This window comes from Piliocolobus tephrosceles, chromosome 14 (assembly GCF_002776525.5).
Source record: "Piliocolobus tephrosceles isolate RC106 chromosome 14, ASM277652v3, whole genome shotgun sequence".
In the NCBI taxonomy this organism is placed as follows: Eukaryota; Metazoa; Chordata; class Mammalia; order Primates; family Cercopithecidae; genus Piliocolobus; species Piliocolobus tephrosceles.
The window spans coordinates 61,385,573-61,410,587 of NC_045447.1; the positions used below are offsets into that span (position 1 = coordinate 61,385,573).

Consider the following 25,015-nt stretch of genomic DNA (forward strand, 5'->3'; position numbering starts at 1 on the left):
GGCATCATAATGACAGGATCAAATTTACACATAACAATATTAACCTTAAATGTAAATGGACTAAATGCCCCTATTAAAAGACACAGACTGGCAAGGCAAATTGGATAGAGTCAAGACCCATCAGTGTGCTGTATTCAGGAGACCCATCTCATATGCAAGGACACACATAGGCTCAAAGTAAAGAGGTGGAGGAATATTTACCAAGCAAATAGAGAGCACAAAAAGCAGGGGTACAATCCTAGTCTCTGAGAAAACAGACTTTAAACCAATAAAGATCAAAACAGACAAAGAAGGGCATTACATAATGGTAAAGCGATCAATGCAGCAAGAAGAGCTAACTATCCTAAATATATATGCACCCAATTCAGGAGCACCCTGATTCATAAAGTTCTTAGAGACCTACAAAGAGACTTAGAATCCCACACAATAATATTGGGAGATTTTAACACCCCATTGACAATATTAGACAGATCAATAAGACAGAAAATTAACAAGGATATTCAGGACTTGAACTCAGCTCTGTACCAAGCAGACCTAATAGACATCTACAGAACCCTCCACCCCAAATCAACAGTATATACATTCTTCTCAGCACCACATCCCACTTAGTCTAAAATTGACCATATAATTGGAAGTAAAACACTCCTCAGCAAATGCAAAAGAATGGAAATCTTAACAGTCTCTTAGACAACAGTGCAATCAAATTAGAACTCAAGATTAAGAAACTCACTCAAAACTGCACAACTACATGGAAACTGAACACCCTGCTCCTGAATGACTACTGGGTAAATAACGAAATTAAGGCAGAAATAAATAAGTTCTTTGAAACCAATGAGAATAAAGAGACAATATACCAAAATCTCTGGGACACAGCTAAAATACTGTTTAGAGGGAAATTTATAGCACTAAATGCCGACAGGAGAACGTGGGAAAGATCTAAAATTGACACCCTAACATCACAATTACAAAACCTAGGGAAGCAAGAGCAAACAGGAACAGATTTCAAAACAGGAACAGGAATTCAAAAGCTAGCAGAAGATAAGAAATAACTAAGATCAGGGCAGAACTGAGATAGAGACACAAAAAACCCTTCACAAAGAAAAATCAATGAATCCAGGAGCTGCTTTTTTTTTTTTTAAGATTAACAAAACAAAATAGATAGAGCACTAGCCAGACTAGTAAAGAAGAAAAGAGAGAATAACCAAATAGACACAATAAAAAATGATAAGGGGGATATCATCACTGATCCCACAGAAATACAAACTACCATCAGAGAATAATATAAACACTTCTATGCAAATAAACTAGAAAATCTAGCAGAAAGGGATAAATTTCTGGATACATACACCCTCCCAAGACTAAACTAGGAAGAATTTGAATCCCTGAATAGACCAATAACAAGTTCTGAAAAATTGAGGCAGTAATTAATAGCCTACCAACCAAAAAAGACCCAGGACCAGACCACAGCCAAATTCTACCAGAAGTACAAAGAGGTGCTGGTACCATTCCTTCTGAAACTACTCCAATCAATAGAAAAAGAGGGACTCCTTCCTAACTCATTTTATGAGGCCAGCATCATCCTTATACCAAAGCCTGGCAGATAAACAACAACAAAAGAAAATTTCAGGCCAATATCCCTGATGAACATCGATGTGAACATCCTCAACAAAATACTGGCAAACTGAATCCAGCAGCACATAAAAAGGCTTATCCACCATGAACAAGTCAGCTTCATCCCTGGGATGCAAGGCTGGTTCAACATACATAAATGAATAAATGTAATCCATCACATAAACAGAACCAATGACAAACACCACCTGATTGTCTCAATAGATCCAGAAAAGGCCTTCAATAAAATTCTACACCCCTTCATGCTAAAAACTCTCAATAAACTAGGTATTGATGGAACATATCTAAAAATAATAAGAGTTATTTATGACAAACCCACAGCCAATATCATACTTAATGGGCAAAAGCTGGAAGCATTACCTTTGAAAACTGGCACAAGACAAGGATGCCCTCTCTCTCCACTCCTATTCAACATAATATTGGAAGTTCTGGCCTGGGCAATCAGGCAAGAGAAAGAAATAAAGGGTATACAAATATAGGAAGAAGAGAAGTCAAATTATCTCTTTTGCAGATGACATAATTGTGTATTTAGAAAATCCCACTGTTGCTTTTTTGCAATGGGTTTGCTGCCAGAACACAGGTGTCATGAAAACTACCCCTAAAAGCCAAAATGGGAAAGGAAAAGACTCATATCAACATTGTCGTCATTGGACACGTAGATTCGGGCAAGTCCACCACTACTGGCCATCTGATCTACAAATGCGGTGGCATCGACAAAAGAACCATTGAAAAATTTGAGAAGGAGGCTGCTGAGATGGGAAAGGGTTCCTTCAAGTATGCCTGGGTCTTGGATAAACTGAAAGCTGAGCGGGAACGTGGTATCACCATTGATATCTCCTTGTGGAAATTTGAGACCAGCAAGTATTATGTGACTATCATTGACAACCCAGGACACAGAGACTTCATCAAAAACATGATTACAGGGACATCTCAGGCTGACTGTGCTGTCCTAATTGTTGCTGCTGGTGTTGGTGAATTTGAAGCTGGTATCTCCAAGAATGGGCAGACCCGAGAGCATGCTCTTCTGGCTTACACACTGGGTGTGAAACAACTAATTGTTGGTGTTAACAAAATGGATTCCACTGAGCCACGCTACAGCCAGAAGAGATATGAGGAAATTGTTAAGGAAGTCAGCACTTACATTAAGAAAATTGGCTACAACCCCGACACAGTAGCATTTGTGCCAATTTCTGGTTGGAATGGTGACAACATGCTGGAGCCAAGTGCTAACATGCCTTGGTTCAAGGGATGGAAGGTCACCCGTAAGGATGGCAATGCCAGTGGAACCACGCTGCTTGAGGCTCTGGACTGCATCCTTCCACCAACTCGTCCAACTGACAAGCCCTTGTGCCTGCCTCTCCAGGATGTCTACAAAATTGGTGGTATTGGTACTGTTCCTGTTGGCCGAGTGGAGACTGGTGTTCTCAAACCCGGTATGGTGGTCACCTTTGCTCCAGTCAACGTAACAACTGAAGTAAAATCTGTCGAAATGCACCATGAAGCTTTGAGTGAAGCTCTTCCTGGGGACAATGTGGGCTTCAATGTCAAGAATGAGTCTGTCAAGGATGTTCGTCGTGGCAACGTTGCTGGTGACAGCAAAAATGACCCACCAATGGAAGCAGCTGGCTTCACTGCTCAGGTGATTATCTTGAACCATCCAGGCCAAATAAGTGCTGGCTATGCCCCTGTGTTGGATTGCCACACGGCTCACATTGCATGCAAGTTTGCTGAACTGAAGGAAAAGATTGATCGCCGTTCTGGTAAAAAACTGGAAGATGGCCCTAAATTCTTGAAGTCTGGTGATGCTGCCATTGTTGATATGGTTCCTGGCAAGCCTATATGTGTTGAGAGCTTCTCAGACTATCCACCTTTGGGTCGCTTTGCTGTTCGTGATATGAGGCAGACAGCTGCGGTGGGTGTCATCAAAGTAGTGGACAAGAAGGCTGCTGGAGCTGGCAAGGTCACCAAGTCTGCCCAGAAAGCTCAGAAGGCTAAATGAATATTATCCCTAATACCTGCCACCCCACTCTTAATCGGTGGAAGAACGGTCTCAGAACTGTTTGTTTCAATTGGCCATTTAAGTTTAGTAGTAAAAGACTGGTTAATGATAACAATGCATCGTAAAACCTTCAGAAGGAAAGGAGAATGTTTTGTGGACCACTTTGGTTTCCTTTTTTGCGTGTAGCAGTTTTAAGTTATTAGTTTTTAAAATTGGTACTTTTTAATGGAAACAACTTGACCAAAAATTTGTCACAGAATTTTGAGACCCATTAAAAAAGTTTAATGAGAAAAAAAAAAAAAAAAAAAAAAAAGAAAATCCCACTGTCTCAGCCCCAAACCTCCTTAAGCTGATAAGCAACTTCAGCAAAGTCTCAGGATACAAAATCAATGTGCAAAAATCACAAGCATTCCTATATACCAACAATAGACAAGTGGAGAGCCAAATCATGAGTGAGCACTCATTCACAATTGCTACAAAGAGAATAAAATACTTAGGAATACAACTTACAAGGAATGTGAAGACCTTCTTCAAGGAGAACTACAAACCACTGCTCAGCGAAATAAGAGAAGACACAAACAAATGGAAAAACATCCCACGCTAATGGATAGGAAGAATCAATATCGTGAAAATGGCCATGGTGCCCAAAATTATAGATTCAATGCTGTTGCCATCAAGCTACCATTGACTTTCTTCACAGAATTAGAAAAAACTACTTCAAATTTCATATGGAACCAAAGAAGAGCCCATATAGCCAAGAAAATTCTAAGCCAAAAGAACAAAGCTGGAGGCATCACATTACCTGACTTCAAACTATATTACAAGGCTACAGTAACCAAAACAGCATGGTACTGGTACCAAAACAGATATATAGACCAATGGAACTGAACGGAGGCCTCAGAAATACCACCACAAATCTACAACCATCTGATCTTTGACAAACCTGACAAAAACAAGCAATGGTGAAAGGATTCCCTATTTAATAAATGGTGTTGAGAAAACTGGCTAGCCAGCTAGCCATATGCAGAAAACTGAAACTGGACCACTTCCTTACATCTTACAAAAAAATTAACTCAAGGTGGAATAAGACTTAAACATAAGACCTAAAACCATAAAAACTCTAGAAGAAAACCTAGGCAATACCATTCAGGACATAAACATGGGAAAAAACTTCATGACTAAAACACCAAAACCAATGGCAACAAAAGCCAAATTGACAAATAGGATCTAATTAAACGAAACAGCTTCTGCACAGCAAAAGAAACTATCATCCGGGTGAACAGGCAACCTACAGAATAGGAGAAAATTTTTGCAATCTATCCCTCTGACAAAGGGCTAATATCCAGAATCTACAAGGAACTTAAACAAATTTACAAGAAAAAAAAAAAAACACCATCAAAAAGTGGGTGAAGGATATGAACAGACACTTCAAAAAAGAAGACATTTATGTGGCCAACAACCATATGAAAAAAAGCTCATCATCACTGGTCATTAGAGAAATGCAAATCAAAACCACAATGAGACACCATCTCATGCCAGTTAGAAAGGTGAACATTAAAAAGTCAGGAAACAGCAGATGCTACAGAGGATGTGGAGAAATAGGAACACTTTTACGTTGTTGGTGGGAGTGCAAATTAGTTTAACCATTGTGGAAGACAATGTGGCGATTCCTCAAGGATCTAGAACCAGAAATACCATTTGACCCAGCAATCCTATTACTGGGTATATACCCAAAGGATTATAAATCATTCTAGTATAAAGACACATGCACACATATGTTTATTGCAGCACTGTTCACAAGAGCAAAGACTTGGAACCAACCCAAATGCCCATCAATGATAGACTGGATAAAGAAAACGTGACACATATACGCCATGTAATACTATGCAACCATAAAAAGTTGAGTTCATGTCCTTTGCAGGGACATGGATAAAGTTGGAAACCATCACTCTCAGCAAACTAACACAGGGACAGAAAACCAAACACTGCATGTTCTTACTCATAAGTGGGAGCTGAACAATGAGAACACGTGGACACAGGGAAAGGAACATCACACACTGGGGCCTGTTGGGGGATGGGGGCCTAGGGGAGGGATAGCATTAGGAGAAATAACTAATGTAGATGATGGGTTGATGGGTGCAGCAAACCACCATGGCACGTGTATACCAACATAACAAACCTGCACATGTATCCCAGTATTTAAAGTATAATTTTTTTCAAAAAGCAACTTTCCCTCAGCGGTGAGTTCAAATAAGACACTGTTCATATGATTATTACTTCATTGTGCTTGTATGCACATTCCTCTGTGCTTTTTAATTATATATAATTACCAGGCAACAGGGAATAAAATCTGTTTAATCTACAGTGAAACATGCTAAATAGAAAAAAAAAAACAGACAGATGAGAAAGGGTGAGATAGATTGCAAATATGGAGATTGCAGTTGCTTCACGGAACATGTGGTTCTTATGCCAGTCATTTACCAGACAAGTGGAAAAAGGCACTTTCTAGAGCAATTAAAAGATAAATGCCATGTTGGGCAACTCTCAGAAGACTCTAGCATTTCTCTTCACCTTCTCTCCTTCCCAGTCTCTAACAAACCACCTGATATTGTCTGCAGGCTTAACTTCTTTTTGGCTGTCAGTGAATACTGACAACACTGTGTATTCCCTGGCAATATATCTAATCAATACTCCTTTACTGGCGGCATGCAACATAGCACCATGAATGACTTGAAATACCTCTTTTAGTAACATTTTTGTGGCATACAACTTAAGGTTAACCTGGGTCAGTTCCTACAAAGCCAAGGTCAAGCTCTCATTTTAATCACTATTGAATCAGTTCATTGAAGAATGATTCTAGAACTGGTGGTGGTTCTCACCTGAGAGAAAGTTCCAGGTCCGTGGGTGAAAGAGAAAGACATCTATTCTCTAATCACTGGAATGGAAACCAGTCTCCTCTCACCCAGATTCCTCTCTGGGTGGTAAACTCTAACCCTGACCACTAATACAAATCCTCTTGGCAAGAGACAGGGTGTTCTCTTATGTCTCATTGTCCGAAGAGAGAAAGCAAGGAGTTCTCAGACTGTTGCATGATACCACTGAAGACTATCTGTGCCTTTCCTTACAGCCTTTGGAATGGGGGGAAAGAAGTAGGGTTCATATGGACAAAACCATGGAAAGAGTTTAATGACCCTGTCACTTCCTTCCTTAATCTCTTTCCAACTTCTAGATCAGAATTCTTCCTACAGATATCCAAGTTCATGGTTAATGCTATATAAATTGACCCCATGAAAAAGTATTTTAGGTCTCAAAAAGCTTCATCATAGATTTGGTGACAATTCTTTCCAAACTGAAGGTTAAAAACCATGCCTTGCTGCCTCTAGAACCACTTTAAATATAATTTCTTTAAATATAATTTTAATTAAAGTGACTTATATGAGTGGCTTAACATATGAGTCTAATCAAACAATATCATGTGCCAAATTTGCTGGGTTATAAGTTTAATGGATGACAACATTCAACTTTGTTCAAATGTGCTCATACTTCTTAGTTTGTTGATCTTGGAGCATGGACATATTTTAAGAAACTTAAAAAATAGAGAAATGTATTTTCTGACCTCTAAAACCCAGTGCTTTTAGATTGTCCTTTGGGGCTTACAGCACAGCCTCTTAGCACCAGCCCCATCCTGAATAGTACTAGGCTCCAAAGTTAATTTTCCTTTCTTCTTCCTATGAAAATTACATTTCCTTCAGTGGACTGCACTTAGATAAAGGTAAAGAGGGGGAAAAACTGATTCAAGTTATCTAGAGTAAGATTTACATGATTAATAATGCTTTCCACTTAATCACTCTCAATAACTGTTGGCCACATATGTTCAAAAACATAGAGACACTTACCAAGCACTCAGCTATAGTAAAAAGTCAATTATTGTTCCTGCCTTCATGTACTTCCAATTTAAAGGGGAAAGATAGATGCTAAGACCATAAGTCAAGCTTTTATTATAATGATAGAATTACAGGCAGAGGGGCAGATAATTCAAAAGTGGGTGATTACTTTTGGACAAAGCCAACTTCCTTTCCTATTCTGTCTTTCTTTAAGACTGATTCTGTGCAAGGCAGTAAAGGAAAAAGAATGTCAAATCTGTTTCTTGCCTTGCAAGTCATCAGTGTTCCTTACCGATCCTGAGAGCTGAGCTGTCTCTGTTTTCTCCTTTCTACATGGTGTGGCAATGCAACAAATACCTCACAAAGTTTCTGTGAGGAGCTGACCCAGCCTTGCCTGTTTTCTAGCTTCTTTTCTTCCTATTTGTCACCATCCAGCCTACACTTGATGCTGGCATATTTGATATTCTCTCTTTGTTTCACTCCTCTGGCTGACATGATTCAACACGGTCACCTCTTATTCCCCTGGTTAACTCTTTCAAAGCTCAAGTGTCACTTCCTGGTCTCTTTCTCTGACTCCCTATTCTCAGCCTGTGTGAGGCAACTGCCTCTGGGATGCCACAGCACCCTGTGCGTGCATTCATCTTTGGACTTAACACATTGTTGTTTTTTCTATCTGTGTCCTCCAAAACAGTGAAAACCCAAGGGCTTTGTCCACGCCTGATACAAAATGAATGCTAAATAATATTCATCAAGGAATGAATTTAGGACCTTCTAGTTGCAACAGGATGTAGGACTGGAAACTCTGAGAAAGCTTCTCACTACAAGTGACTAAAAATAATAGCTTTAAGTATAAATAAAAATTTAAAAAATTGTTAATACACAGCTGGGCTGGCAAGGAAGTTTCCTCAGAGACAAAAACAATGAAAAGGCACAAATCCAGAGAGGAAGTTGATGGAAGTCGATTCTGAAAGGATCTGTCAGTTTCTGATGGTTTTGAACTTTCCATTCTAACAGTCTATATAAGCAGGGAACAGGGGTTAAAGTCTATGAACTGCAAGTTGAGGAAGAAGATGAAGATCTGTTCATAATGCCAGGACTCTAAGGCAAAACCCTCAGAGAAGGAATGAACTATGAAAAGAAAATCACACTCAGCTCCTAGAAAACACCAAACTAAGGAGACAATAAAAAGACGGGTAGTTGTCAGGGGTTACGGGGAGGTGAGGATGAATAGGTGGAGCACAGAAGATTTTTAAGGTAGTGAAACTATCCTGTATGATACTACAGAGATGGATATATGTTCATCACATATTTGTGAATACCCATAGAATGTACAACCCAAGAGTAAACCTTAATGTCAACTATGGATTTAGCTGATGATGTGTCAATGTAGCTCATTAATTCTAACAAATGTACCACTCTGGGACAGGACATTGATAGTGGGGGAGACTGTACATGTGGTAGGCAGAGACATATGGAACCTTCTCTATTTTCTGCTCGATTTTGCTGTGAACCTACAATTTCTCTAAAAAATTAAAATAAAATGACATAATAAAAGCAAACAAGCAAAATAAAAAAAAAAAAAAACTCCACTCAGATCCGCATAAAGAAATAATAAGGAAAACTTGCTTATCTCAGGATGGCTATGGGTAAAGGTTGGGGTTAGAAGTTTCCTTTAGAGTTCCTAACAATAGGACTCCTGAGAGTTTGGGACACAATTCACTTAGTGCAAACAGTTGGGAATGTAAAGTGGTCTTGGATTAGCATTGGGTCATGCCATGCCAACATCCTCCTCCTCAAGAGTAAAATGTAAATTCTTCCAGGAAGTACATATTGTAAACCCGATTACAAGAAACTCCCTCTTAAATTCCAACAATCATGAAAGCATATAAGAATATCATAAAACATGAGGAAACAAGGCAACATGAAAAGCAGACAGCAGAAACAAGACAATCAGACCTACAGAAAATTCTGATAGTGAAATTATCAGACACAGGATACAAAATAAAAAATTTAACATGCTTATGGACATTTTTAAGAAGAATTTTGAAAGAGTAACCAAAGAACAGGTGTCATCATGTAGATTTAAAAAAAAACAGAACTCATATAAATGCAGATATAAATATTTTTATAAATTTTTAGGTCAAATAAAAAGCGTATTAGATACAGCTGGGAAGAGATATTGTTAAATGAGAGAAAGTGTTGAAGAAATTATATAAAATATAATATAGAGAGACAAAGATATAAAAATATTAATAACAGACTAAGAATTGTGAATTACATAGAGAATAATTTTATGAGAATTTTTCAGAAATAATTAAAAATACAAATCCTCAGATTTAGAAGTCTAATGAGAATAAAATAATGATTCATGTCTACAAAGATCATAGCTAACTACTGAACACCAACAATAAATAAAAGAAGTCAGGGAGAAAATATAAAGGAAGAACAAATTAGAATGACAGCTGGCTTCTCAATGGCAACAATGGTAGTTAGAAGTCAGTGGACAATTCTCTTTGAAGTGTTGAGGCAAGATAACTGTCAAATTAGAGTTAAGTTCACTGCAAAACTGACTTTTAAGAGAGGGCATCAAATACAAATATTTTAGACAAACAAAATACAGAAAACCAAAACCACTCACTTCCGATGACCCCTCACTAACAGAATGTGTAAAGGATATACTCCAGATCAAAGGAAAGTAATCCTTGAAGATCTATGATCTGAGAAAAAATGGGATCAAATAAAGTAGAATGTTTTCAAGTATATCTAAATAAACTTTGACTATATCAAGTATCTAATCTGTGAGTTAAGAAAAATAGAGCTAAAACACTTGACAAAAATAGCACATGAATCTGAGGGGGGTAATCAGAGTTAAAGCGTTTGAAGAGACATGAATTATTTGATAGGCGGGGAGAGATACTATTTAACTTTAGGTATGCATACTAAAAGTTAGGGTAATTACTAAAAAAATAGAAATGGACATATAACTTTTAAACCAGTAGAGGGAAGACGGAAGAGTATAACAAGAAAAAAAGGAAAAAAAAAAAGGAGTGGGACTAGTTCCAAGAAGGCAAGAAAAAAAGAGGAAACCTTGGAAAAACAGGCCAAATAGAGATTAGAAAGTAAGATGGCAGAAATAACTCTAATTTTATTAGTAATCATAGCGACAGCAAATAGATGGAAGAAAGCAAAGATTATAAAATAAAAAAATTAAAAATGTTTACATTAAATATCCATAAAGACAGAGATAAATCTAATTTTATAGTAATCATAGTGACACCAAATAGATGGAAGAAAGCAAAGATTATAAGATTAAAAATTAGAAATGTTTACATTAAATATCCATAAATATAAAGATAAAGTAAGGTGGAAAGTAAAAAAAATAGAAAAAGATATGAGACAGATCCAATCAAATGAAAGGGGGATATTTATATCAGATAAACTATATATTAAGGCAAAAAGAATTACTACTGATATAGTCACTAACTTATGAAAAAAGATTAACTTCCTCAGAAAGATCAAACAATTTTAAATGTATATCTACCTAATAAGGCCAAAATAACCCAAACAGACTACAAGGTGAAATTGGCAAATTAACCTAATAAAGAAGAAGATTTTTAAAATCATTCTCTCAAGTATTTTTAAAAAATCATTAAAGAACTAGGACAGTTAATAAACACATTCAAACCACTTGATATACTCATATAGAAATTTACACTCCAGATCAGGAAAACATGTTCTCTACAATAACACATGGATAATAGGTCATCAAACAAAGTCTCAACAAATTCCAAAGAAACGGAATAAAAAGACCATTTTGGAAAAATCACAATGCAATTGTTAGCAATTAATAAAGAAAAGTGTAAAACCCCCATATATTTAGAAGTTAATAAACAGACTTGTAAATAATTTATGACTTGAAGGAATCATATGGAAATTTAAAAATATCTAGAACTGAATAATGAAATTTTTTTTTTATCACACTGTGGGATGCAACTAAAGCTGTATTTATTTTAACATTTCTGTGAAAACAAGAAAGTCTGAAATGTAAAACACCAAGCTTCAAACCTAAGGAATTACAAAAAGTACACTAAAATAAGTCTGAAGAAAGTAGACTAAAGAAAATAATAGGCTGGGCGCGGTGGCTCAAGCCTGTAGCCCCAGCACTTTGGGAGGCCCAGATGGGTGGATCACGAGGTCAGGAGATCGAGACCATCCTGGCTAACACAGTGAAACCCTGTCTCTACTAAAAAATACAAAAAACTAGCTGGGCGAGGTGGTGGGCGCCTGTAGTCCCAGCTACTCAGAGGCTGAGGCAGGAGAATGGCGTAAACCCAGGAGGCAGAGCTTGCAGTGAGCTGAGATCTGGCCACTGCACTCCAGCCCAGGCGACAGAGCAAGACTCTGTCTCAAAAAAAAAAAAAAAAATAAATAAAAAAATAAAAAATATATATATATATATATATATATATATATAAATATCAATGAAATGGAAAATACAAAAACGATAGGCTCAACAAAGCCAAAGGCTGCTACTTGAAAAGATTAATAAAATAAACTTCCAACAAACTTCATTAAATGATGAAGTTTGAATTTCTTCTTTTTTAACAAAGAAGAAATCCCAAACACCATTAGAGACGCAAATAGGGAGACAGATGCAGATACAACCAGAGTTGAAGAGAAAGTTACAGAGAAGTTCAACCTACTTTAAGCCATCATACTTGAAAACAATCTTAGACAAATGAGAGAAAAAAAAAAAACTGTTCGAGAAGAAAGAGAAATAACAATAAAAGTAAATGCTTATAGTATTACTATGTGACAGGCACTATCCTACATGTTTACATTTATCAATTCATGAAATCCTCACGACGACCCTATGCGCCTCATTTTGCAAACGAGGAGACTGAGGCACCGTGAGGCTAAATGACTTTCTACACAGTTAGGAAGCCAGAGCTGAGACCGAACCTAGACAGTTAGTCTCCAAAACTCATTCTTTGGGCACTGTGCTGTACTGCATGTAGACTTAAAAAATTCAGCTGTAATGAAAAGTCTTCCCCCATAGAAAATCCCTTCTCATAATTTTACAAGCAAGGTTTGCTAAACATGAAAGGAATAGACAATGTCAATATAAAATAAACTCAAAGACTAGAAAAAGAAGAAACATTTCCCAATTTCTTTTATTAAAATCAGATAAGAATTATATAAGAAATAAAATTACTCATCAACATAGAGGCAAATTGTCCTAAACAAATTATTAGGAAACCAAAACAAGAATATGTAAGCAATATAATATATTATGAGCGAGCTGGGTATATTCTAGGAATGCACCCACAATATAGGAAAAGAAATTAAAAGGTCTTACAATATCAAGGCAAGGATACGAAGCAAAGAGAACAAGTATAATTCTGGTGGGAGTATGGACTGAAACCACCACTTCAGAAAACTTTGGCATTTTGCTTTGTATTTTTTGTTTACCATCCTTTTAGATTCTTTTCTCTCTTTTCCTAGCTTCTATTAAATTGGTAAGGCTCTCTTTATTCTCTAGATTTTCTTTGCTAGTTTGGAAGCTACAGATAATATTTTTAGTCTGTTAATGAATATTTAAAATTTTAAAATATATATCTAAACTTGCATTTCCTAAAAATGTAAACTTATCTTGTGTTTCCATTTTCCTCCCCAGTACAAGAGGGATCTTAGCACACACTAAACATTGGAATGTTGGTAATACACAAATATGTTTTTTTAAAAAACCCACCAAAGTTATGGTCAGCAGTTGGGTTAATAATTATTAGTTTTCTATTGCTGCCACAAACATTCATCATAAACATAGGTGCTTAAAACAACACAAGTTTATTATCTCACGATTCTGTAGTACAGACACCCAGATAAAGCATGGCTCAGTGGGTCCTTTTCTTAGTTTCCCTGGGCCCAAATCAAGGCGTTGGAAGGGCTTACTTTTTACAGGCTGTGGAGACGAATCCACATCCAAACGCACTGAGGTTGCTGGCCAAATTCAGTTCCTTGGGGTTTTAAGACAGATGTCCCACTTCATTGTTAGGCATCAGCTGGGGAACACCATTAGCTCCTAGAAACCTCTCTGTGGTTCTTGCCATGGCCCCCTCCATCTCAGAGTCAATAACAACAGTACATGAATGCCTTCTTGTGCTTAGAATCTCTGGTTTCTTTTGCTACAATCGTTTCTGCCTCCAGCTGAGGAAAGTGCTCTGCTTTTAAGGGTCTGTGTGATTAGATGAGGCTCACCTGAATACTCCAGGATATTCTTCCTATCTTAAGGTCTGCAACCTTAATTACAGAAGTACATACTTCTTGCCTTGTAACATATATTCACAAGTTTCAGGGATCAGGACATAGATATCTTTGGAGAACCATTGTGTTACCATATTAACTGCAGATGTCAGGATAAGTTAGGTGATTTTGAAAATACAACTCATCTCCAAAATCTCTTTGGTTTAACACAACAAATATTTATTTCTTACTCATAAAATGTCTTTCCAGAGCAGCTATCATCTGTGGGGTAACTCAGTGACCCAGGCTGGGAGAGGAAGGACCATCTGACAGAACAGTACTTCTCAGCCTTTAATGTGCATATGAGTCACCTGGAGATCTTGTTAAACTGAAGATTTTGATTCTGCAGGCCAAAGATGAAACTTGATATTCATTTATCATAGGAAGCAGGCTGATATTGATGCTGCTGGACCCCAAACTCCTGAGTAGCTGGGACTACAGGCACCTGCCACCACGCCCGGCTAATTTTTGGTATTTTTTAGTACAGACGGGGTTTCACCGTGTTAACCAGGATGGTCTCGATCTCCTGACCTCGTGATCCACCCGTCTTGGCCTCCCAAAGTGCTGGGATTACAGGCGTGAGCCACCGCGCCCAGCCCAAACTACTTTTTGAGAAGCAAGATTTTAGGGCACATAGACTTGTTGGTCACTACAGCAAGAAAGACAGAACTTGGGGACTGTCACAGTGTCTCTTGATTGCTTCCTCCAGAAAGTAACATAGCTCATTTAAACCCACATTTCAGTGACCAAAGCAACGTATGTGGTCATGTCTAACTTCAAAGGGTTGGGGAAGCTCAATAGTCCCAGATACTCATTAGGACAAGAACACCGGAAATATTATTGAAGAGATACCATGTAACATGCATACATACATTCATATACCCACTTGCATATCCCTTTGGGGATCACCATTGTTTTCCTTTTTGCCCACCTTTTCTATATTTTTCTTCCTCAAATATAGCCTGTAGTAATTATGTTAGTGAAAGTCCATGTGTAGTAAATGCTTATCTTTGTAGATCAGGACATATTTGTATTTTGCCTACACTCTTCATTGATAGTTAAGAGTACAAAATTCTACACTGACAGTTATATTCCATTCATATTTTGAAGATACTAACTCATCTTTTAGACTCCATTATGACTGAGAAGTTTTAGCCTTTAGTCTAAGTTTCATTCTTTTGTGGGTACTCTGTCTTTTCTCTGGTAGCTTTTACTATTTCCCCCTTATCCTAAAGTTGGAATCTCCTTCTGATGCTGGATCATGATATGTCTGGTTATGTATTTTTATTTTTCCTGTTCAGCACTCTCACTGCAATTTTAGTCTGATAACTATTTTTTTCCTTTCTGGAATACTTTAAATGGGATTTCGCCCCTTCTCTTTGAACACTCCTATTTGATGTATACTGGAGACTTTTATTCACTCTCTGTATCTCTTAAGGGCTCTTTTGTATTATATATTTTGGAATTTTGGGCTGTATTTTGGGTAAAGTTTCTAACTCCTATCTTCAAATTTTCACTGATTCTGTGTCTTGTTTGGAATTTATCCTATCTGTGGATAAATTTTTATTTCAATTACTAGATTTTTGAATTGCAAATTTCTAATAATTTATTTTCTTCATCCATCTATTTAATACTTTATTTCTGTCTTTACTCCCTAATTTATTCTTTATTTTTAAGGGTTGTTATTTCTTAATATGTTTTGTTTTCAACATAAAGTCAGTACTCATTACTTGTGTCACTTTTGTTCTAGAAAATCACCATAAATGCTGAATTAGCAAATAATGAACCATTGCACTTAGGGAGAAATACAGTTCCTTCATGTCTCTGGTCACAACATTTTAACCAACTGATCTGTAGATAGCCTTATTTAATGTATGTTTCTTTTTAAACACTCCTTATAGAGATTGTTGATTCATTAACATGAAACTCACATCCAACAGCACTGTAATTCAGGCCTGAAGGAAGCTTACCTAACACACATTTTCTCCATAAGGCGCATCACAGCTTTCTTGAGCTTACAAACACTAGACAGCGCTTCAGCATATGGTTGGGGGCCATTTTAAACAATGAAATCACCAAGAAAGTGCAAAAATAAACGTGCAAACTTGACACTAAATAGACTGCCAAAAGGACACTTGTTTACAGTATGAGAGCTCAATCAGGAAGGCAGAGTGTCCCTTGTTCAACCACAGATGGGAACATGCTCATTCAGTGACTCAAAGATTTCACTTTTCTTCACATGCCTATGAATGACCACAAAAGCACCATAAGTATTGATTTGGGGGGTTACAAGTAAATGTTAGTGAGTAGACAAATTCACAATAGCAAGGATCCATGAATAAAGAGGACTGACCTTATTAATTTTAAAGTTATTTGTCAAACTGTTTCACAGAATTCTATCTGGTGTGAAGGTTAATTTTGTTGTCTTTCTTGGTATTACATACATATTTTTCCTATGATTTGGAATTTTTATTTGCAGGCTCATTTTTAGTGAAAAGCTGTTTGTTTTCCTTTTGTTCTCTCTGTCCTTGCCTGTTCCAATGGTTTTATGATTATCTCCATATGGTTCACATGGCCCCCGGTCCAGAATCAGATACTGTACTAAAATTTTGGGTTTTAATCCATAATGAAGAAATTGCAAGTCTAGACCCAGAGGAAAAGTACGGCTTGGTAGAGTTTCAGTTCGTGATATGGTATCTATGTCCATCAACGAGCCTCTCTTAGACCCACAATTTCAGATAAAGCTCTCATCCTAGGTAACTGGCAAGTGCCTCTCTCTCTCTCTCTTTTTTTTTTTTTTTTTTTTTTTTTTTGATATACAGCCTCTCTTCACAACAGAGAGCCTCCTTGAAAGTCCTGACATCAAGTTTTCTACCTGGCTTAGGTCCTGCTTCTTCTGTGAAGGAAATCCAATTCTGGTATCCTACCAGAGTCAAGCTACTGCCAATCTTTGCTTTATTCCAGTCTTGGAGCCAAAAAGCCTATGAAATCAGCGCCATTCACCATCTTGCATTTATGTTCCATTTTTGGTCCATGGACTTTTTCTGTTGCTTTTGAACCTGGCTATGCCACTGGTTTTATCATTTTATATTTAATCTGTGATTGTTGCTTGCTTGGAAAGGGGAGGATTAATAGATATTAATAGATTGCATAGAAGTCCTCTGAGCGCTTCTGTTATAGTTTTGTAACTTATTCTGCATCAAATCCTATCTATATTTTTGTCTTTATTCTCGTCCTCCCTCTGATTTTAAAACATTTGAGAGTAAAAAATCTTACATAAATTTTCTTATTTTCATTTGCTCCTAGAGCCATGCTTTGCACATAGTCAAAAATCATCTGTTATACTAAATTAAATGGTAATAAGAAAGTACACATCATTTTGCTGTAAGAAACATCTTCTTGGCAATTAGAAGTGTACAAAATAGACATTTGTTGGAGAATTTCTTACCTAGAAATAGCCACGCAAAATTTAGAAGACCTCATGGGATATCATAAAGCAGGTGTTTTCAAACTTTATTTTTGTTGTTGCATAATTATTTTTCTTCCAAAGAAATCCACATAGAATGCTGATAAATACAGCAGTTAAAAGCAGAGTTGTTTTGAATGAAATAGGGGTGGTGTGCCTAGAAATCTGACTGCTTGTCTTCATTGCCCAGTCATGAAGTCAAATATAAAAAGTAGCTTGAAAATAGTTTTTTCAAAATACTGTTCTATAAGAATTGAGAGTTTTGCTTAAATTACTTCCAATATCTATAACAATTCAAAGTAAATAAATCCTAGTCATATTTTAATGGGAGAAAAAATAAAAAGTTATAAATTACACAATGTAAAACAGTGATCTATTTCTTTTAAAAATTTCTATTTGGGGAAGAAAGGAGTTTTTTGGTAACGCATATGCTGCTTAGGAAAGGGATGTTGGTACATTGCTGGATACGCGTGTTAAAAAGCTATAAAGTATATTTGCTCAGTGAAGATTCAAAAGAAAAGGAACCTAATAATGCTTTTTAGTGAGAGGATCACTTGAGTCCAGGAGTTTGAGGTTATATTGAGCTATGACCGTACCGGTGCAACCCAGCCTTGGGGACAGAGCGCGACCCTGTCTCTAAAAAATAACAATAATGAAAATAATAATGCCTCTTTAGCCTTCCCACTGTGATGACCATATTTCACTCAAAACTCTTAACTGAGTTGAAACCCAAACTAAACACTCTCCAACAGCCATATGTAGTTACTGCTCATAGCAAGATTATAAAGAAAAATATAGCCAAAACTCAAAGACAACTTCTTTAAGTTTCACAATTTCCTCTTAAAAGGAAGGCAATGTTTAAAATGCAAAGGAAAACATAGGCAGGACAAGATTTCTAGAATGATAGTACAAACACTTATTAACTAATTAAATAATGGTCCTTACTTATAGTACCCAGCACAAAGTGATGTCTTAGAGGGAAAAACCTGCAAGTTCATGCTGCTTGAGTTTCCACACATCTTGGCGTTAATCAGAAGATTTGGTGCTGCTTATCATTTCTAGGCTCATATAAACCAGGCTGAGCACAGGCAAGTATTTGCATGTTAGGAGCCTAGGCATGGCAGCTTATTTGGTTTCATTCCGTAGGGCCTTGCCAAGGGATGAACTGCAGAAGTAATTTCTTTCTAAATCATTCTCAAATCCCTGCTTCAAGCTTCTATCTGGTTCACTAGAGGCCAGCATTCTTTTTATGAAATTCAGAAACTAGGACTTGAGAAAGTAAATTCTGAGGAGTATTAACTTAATAAATTTATATCCTCTTGACAGGCAGCGATGTTCAAAGGAGAGGGAATTAGAGATGTCTTCAGCAAGGATTCCTGGATTTACTTTTTCTGCTGTATTTAATTTGTACATTTAAAATTCTCAGCAGTTCATATACTTCTAGCCTTGAAGAATTATAATTGCTATAGTAGACTTGTTTGAATATCTCTTTTCTTAAAAAAAAAAGCATATGTTGTAAAAATGCTTGAGGCTTAAACTTTTTGTATCTCAGTTTTGCTGTTTACTAAATGAGAATTAGTCCAGATCATCCATATACCTCCTGGTGTTATGGTGAAATGAGCATGTGCTTCGGCATTTACAAACCTGACAGGACCACTTCTTAGCTGTGTAGCCTAAATAAGGCATTTCATGTCTTTAAATGTTCCAATTTCCTTATCTGTACAATTGGTAATGCCCATTTTTCAAGGCAGTTGTGAGAATTGAATGAGTTTGGGGCAAAAGGTCATAAGGTACCACGCCTGGCACAGGGCAGACAACCCACATATACTAATTCTTCTCTAATTCTAGTATTCTATGAGTTTATAACTTGGCCAGGATATCTTTGAGGTATGTAATCAGTCGTGATCTGTCACTTTCAATAAGGGGGATTGTGGCAGACAGAGACGAAAGCTGTCTGCCTAAGCTCATGGAGCTAGCCGGGAGAGGGGACTCATATCAGCTTTTCTCAATCTAATAATTTTCGGCCTGTGGAAAATGATGGTCTCATTCTTAATTCTCTTCATCAGTTGAAAGTTGAGCTGTTGAATGATTTTTTTTTCTTTAAACATACATTTAGTCATTACTGTATCATTAATAATAGGAGTTAGCGCTAGCTGAGAGGGTCTCAATATAACAACTGATCATGGCAATACTGAAGGAAATTCTGGGTTGGCCAAGTAGGCATTCCTATTCATACTAAGAGTCAAGGAAAGTAGATGCTTGGCATCAGCCATCAATCCACAAGACAATAATATAGCTGATTGCTTGTCAGTCAGTATCACACAAATGAGCTGGAAGATGTGACTCTTCAGGCCAGGAATGCCAGCTTATATCACTCAAAGTCATTTACAACTATTGCTAACCCCTACTCTGGCAGTCTCCAAGGGATGATGCTGGCTGGAAAAAAAAAAACTATGATCAATTTAGGGGACAATGTCTCCTATGGCCCTTTAAGTATACCGGAAAGATGCCATCAAGCAAAAATCAGTTTTACTAATATATTCCTTTTTATATGTTCCCTAACAATTTGGAGTTTTTTAATATCACCTTGAGTTATGAACGAGAGTGAAATTGTCCTTAGCCAAGGAATTTAACTTTTTTGGAAGGAAATGTTTAATGCTGATGTGATACTGTGGGCTGTGGTTTCACTGGGCCCTGTCTCTTGTAAGAGTGTCACTCACTTAGCTTTTACCGAGGTAACGTGGAAGAAAGAACTAAAATTTATTGAGTATTTCCCATGTATTTCCATTATTGCACTGATTCCTATAAAGGAATACTGTAACTGAGGATTATTGTTATTTCCACTTTAAGACTGAGGAAACTGAGTCTACGAGAAGTTGAAGAGCTTGCCCCAAACCACAAAGTTAGTAAGTAACAGAGCCCCCAAGCCTGCGTTCTTTCCTCTGACTAGTGTTCATACCAGAACCCTCCCCAGAGAGTCAGAGTTGAAGCAGAGGATAAGAAATTGAGAACACATTAAGGAGAAGGGAAAGGAGAGAGAATAAAGAGGAGTAAAATAAAGACATGTCAGAAAAAGCATTAAAAAAGAAATGTGTGCCGCAGTCAGAAGAAGGCCGAGGGGAGAGGAAAAGCAGAAGGCCTAACCTACTGGGGCTGGGGGGCACCCAGTGAACTTGGCCAGCTGCCTGGGAGCAAGCACTGCAGGGAGATCTATAGCCACCAGATCCACCAAATGAAGGAATCTGTGAATCATTAAAAAAATGTTTATTTCTTTATGCCACAAATGATAAAACAGTTAGTCATAAAATATGAGGGTTTTTTTTCCCCCCAGAATAATTGCTGCAAATATTTTCAACCATTACTCTCAATGCTCAGTGTTTAACTAGGGAAAAAGAAATGATGTGTTTTGAACCAAAGTCAACCTCCAGTTGTCCACATGGCATGCTATGCAACTGCATTTAGAGATTAATTTATTTGCAAGATACTGAAAGCTTATTTAGCCTTGATGTTATCACAGGTTGGATAGGGACTCTGCCCTCAGGGAAACGATCAAAGTCACTCATCATTTCTCTTTTCAGAAACATTGTTTCCCTTTGTTATTTAATTTTAGCATTAAAAAAAAAGCTGTGGGTCAAATCAGAGAAATTAGGATTTTTTGCAGATGTGTTGCCTAAAGAACATCCTTTTGTTCTAGCAACAGCAGTTCTTCTCAACTCCAAAAAGGAGAAACACACAAACCACAACGTCCTGTAATGAGTTTAGTCACCATCCTACATTCATCCTGGCTTTACAGTAAGTTAGACTTCTTTTGGTGGATACTGATTTGTCCCCTGGGATATAATTCTGAGAATATACAGCAATTCCAATCAAGTATTTGGCCAAAGAACAGCCAAGCCATGATAGTTGCCAGAGACCTGACTGTCCAGTCTAATAACTGGGCATTGTATAGAAAGTCTGTTTTTCTAGAGTTTGTCCAAAAGAAGGGCCATTATAAGCCTGCAGTTCTGCCAGAAATGAGGTCTAACATTCTCCTTCCAGATTACCTGGAACTTGTCATTTGGCAAAACAATCAGGAGAAATTACCTATGATGCCATAGAATAAGGCTAATCTAATTTTCACTTTTAAAAAAATAATGTACTCTTTTAGAAAGAGTACTTTGTCAGAAGAGAGGAGGAAGTTGAAGAAAAGTAGTATACTAGTTGACTAGGGTTGCCATAAGAAAATACCACAGACTGGGTGAGCTAAACAACTGAAATTTATTTTTAGACAATTCTGGAGTCTAAAAGGTAAACAACAGGGGTCTGCAAGGTTGGTTTCTAGTGAGGGCTCTCTCCTTGGCTTGTGGAAGGCAGCCTTCTTCTGTGTCTTCACGTCTTCTCTCTGTGTGTCTGCATCCTAATATCTTCTTTAAAGACCACTGGTCTACCTTAATGACCTTATTTACACATTTAAAAACCACAACTCGGCCGGGCGCGGTGGCTCAAGCCTGTAATCCCAGCACTTTGGGAGGCTGAGACGGGCGGATCACGAGGTCAGGAGTTCGAGACCATCCTGGCTAACACGGTGAAACCCCGTCTCTACTAAAAAATATAAAAAGCTAGCCGGGAGAGGTGGCTGGCGCCTGTAGTCCCAGCTACTCGGGAGGCTGAGGCAGGAGAATGGCGTAAACCCGGGAGGCGGAGCTTGCAGTGAGCTGAGATCCGGCCACTGCACTCCAGCCCGGGCGACAGAGCGAGACTCAGTCTCAAAAAAACAAACAAACAAAAAAAAACCCACAACTCCAAATACAGTCACATTTTGAGGTATGGGGGTTTAGGATTCCAACACATAATGGGGTGAGGACATAATTCAAACCACAACAGGTAATAAGGAAGAGTAGAGCCAACACAACTGAGTCAGGTACCAGGCTGAGTGCATTTTAGACATTTTCTCACTTAATCCTCAGCAGAACTCTGGGAGGTGGTATTTTTTTGTTTCAAAAACAAATAAAAATTCAATTATATATAAAATATTTTCGCCCAACCTCATCTTCTTTTGTTTTCTATTTTCTTTAAAATTATACTATAAATACAGGAATATGTGTTAATTATAAAAAATTAAAACACTATGAAAGCATATAGAATAAAAAATGAAAGTCCCCCTAACTCATTCAGTCCCTCCCTGCTCTGTGTTAGGTGATCAGTTGGATGTGTGTCCTTCAATGCCTTGGGATGGTGCCACACAACCAGACACATTTCAGTCTGGGGATTTTTAAAAACTGAGATCATATTATAGGTTATTACTCCACAATTTGCTTTTTTAAGCTCTTAACAAGATAATTTGGGAGAACTCACAGCTTTGTACAAATAGATCCACCTTAATCTTTTTAATGACTGTATAGCATTCCATGCTATGAACATATCATACCTTATTGAACCAGCCATCCTCCATTTGTTTCCAATTTTAAAATTACCATTAACATTGTGTTAACATTCTCTGTACATATATTAGAAGGATATTTTTATAGATAAGAAAACTGAGATTGAGAGAGGTTAATAAATTTGTTTGAAAGCATGTAACTAGTAAGTGGCAGCTCAGGACTCAGGAGAGTCCATGTTCTTTCTGCTATATAACACTGCTTTAAGTCTTCATTATCCATGGGATTGAAAAGTGAAAAATACATCCTTTAAATTACTCTCCACACTCCTCCCACCCTAACATCTTTTTTTTTTTTTTTTTTTGAGATGGAGTTTTGCTCTTGTTGCCCAGTCTGGAGTGCAATGACAAGATCTCGGCTCACTGCGACCTCCACCTCCTGGTTTCAAGTGATTCTCCTGCTTCAGCTTCCCAAGTAGCTGGGATTGCAGGTGCCCACCACAACACCTAGATAATTTTTATATTATTAGTAGAGACAATGTTTCACTATCTTGACCAGACTGGTCTTGAACTCCTGACCTCAGGTGATCCACCAGCCTCAGCCTCCCAAAGTGCCGGGATTACAAGCATGAGCCACTGCGCCTGGCCACTCATACATCTTAATAGCCTTTTAGAGATTGTCCAAATGCAGAATGCATGTAGACTCTGAAAGATAGGAGAGCCTGCTCCAAATTTTGTTATATCAGCGTACAAATCAAGCCTTCATCAAGTGACTTGGAAAAGACACGTCCTATCTGACTTTAAGCAATGAGAGCAATGTTTATCTCAGGGGAGGTTACATAGTATGAGGGAAATTGCTGTTTCTCAGCTGGATAGATCAGGGAAGATTGAAGCATGGATGGGTCTGGGGAGAAGTGCATTTCTTTGGTCCACTACTGGAAAGAGTACGTCTGCGGCAGGGTGAAGCAATAGCCAGGTCCTTGGAGGCCCTCTCTAGTAGGTGGGGGATTTGGCACATTTATTAGGAAGAATCAAACATTCTAGCAATTAGAATTTCTTTCTCACTTAAGAGTCTTCTTACCTGAGGTTAAGAAATCCCTCTCCTGCCTTGGATATATTTCACCTGAGATTGGCAGACAGGGCCTGGGAGAAAAGAAATGCACAGAAGGGGTAGATAGAGCCCTCAAGTTTTCTTTCAGCCTCCTGCTCTTCCAAAGCTCATCACCCTGAGTGAGGGGCTAAGAATGTCCCTTATGAAATAACATCTGGGGCTAAGTTCAGACTCTTCAGCACAGATAAATATCCCACTTCTTTCCCCACAATATACTTTGTACTGCACCTGATAAAATGACCCACAGGCCCCCAAATAAGCTGGGCTCCTTCATGCCTCACCTTCCACACATACTAAGGATGTTTAAATGTCACCTCAGGGAGAATTTCCTGACCACCTCATGTAGAGCAACCCTCCACCCCTGTGTTACTCTCTATCCCATTACTCTGCTTTATTTCTTTCATAATCATTCACTATTGCTTCTCGGCCTTTTGGCTAAGATCAAGTGTAGCATAATCTTCACTAAATGAAACTGTCATCTTTTAAAACTGTATTTATGATCTGCCTTCTCGCACTATAATATAAGCTTCATAAGAACAGGGGCATTATCTTTCTCTGTTAATATTATACCCTGGTGCCTAGAAAAAGTACCCGAGACCTAGTAAATCCCAGTGGATACTGTTGACTCTACTTTCATTTTTCAGAAAACTAACTCTGTCTCTCTCTCTTTCTCTCTCTCGTTGCAGCCTGAAAAAAATCCCTACCATCTTTTAAAGCTCAGCTCAACTGTCACCTTATTTAGAATGTCACGCATTTTTTTTCATTCCTCCTACATGTTGAATGACTACAGTGAGTTGGATCAGAGGCTCTTAATTTCTGTTTACAGCACCATTAATGTCTGGGCAATTTTTTTGTGGTATTCCTAGGCCAACAGGAATACCAAACAATTCCATTTATTAAGCAATTAGGTCCAAGCAACTTAATATATATTTGTATCCTAATGACTTAATAGCCATTTGAAAAAACAATGCATATAACTTGAGAGAAAGGTACTATTTTACTTCATTCATAAATAACGTTTATTTACTAATGGGATGTGTGTGCCTGTACTACTTTCCAAAGCCTGGAATCAGATTGGACAATCCTCATTCTTGTTTCCTATTCCATGTTGTTTTTCTCACAGTACTTGCTTTTTATCAAAGCAAACCCAACTTTACGAAGATAAGATGTCATAGAAAGGAATACAGCATGATCAAATAGTTCGAAGAGTGTTCAACCTATGTTAAGTCTTGATATATTTCCCATAAATATTTAAAATATCCTAAGG

The 25,015-nt window shown here is 37.6% G+C and overlaps 1 protein-coding gene and 2 pseudogenes across 2 annotated transcripts in view; 2 read left to right on the forward strand and 1 right to left on the reverse strand.

Annotated features, from left to right (window-relative positions):
* Positions 1-25,015, reverse strand: part of ADAMTSL1 (ADAMTS like 1) — a 437,416-nt gene that overhangs the window by 334,680 nt on the left and 77,721 nt on the right. The gene's annotated exons all lie outside the window — the stretch shown is intronic.
* LOC111524730 lies at positions 2,174-3,930 on the forward strand (annotated as a pseudogene). The gene has a single exon (XR_002725860.2). The product of XR_002725860.2 is annotated as an elongation factor 1-alpha 1 pseudogene (transcript).
* LOC111524748 lies at positions 24,164-24,329 on the forward strand (annotated as a pseudogene).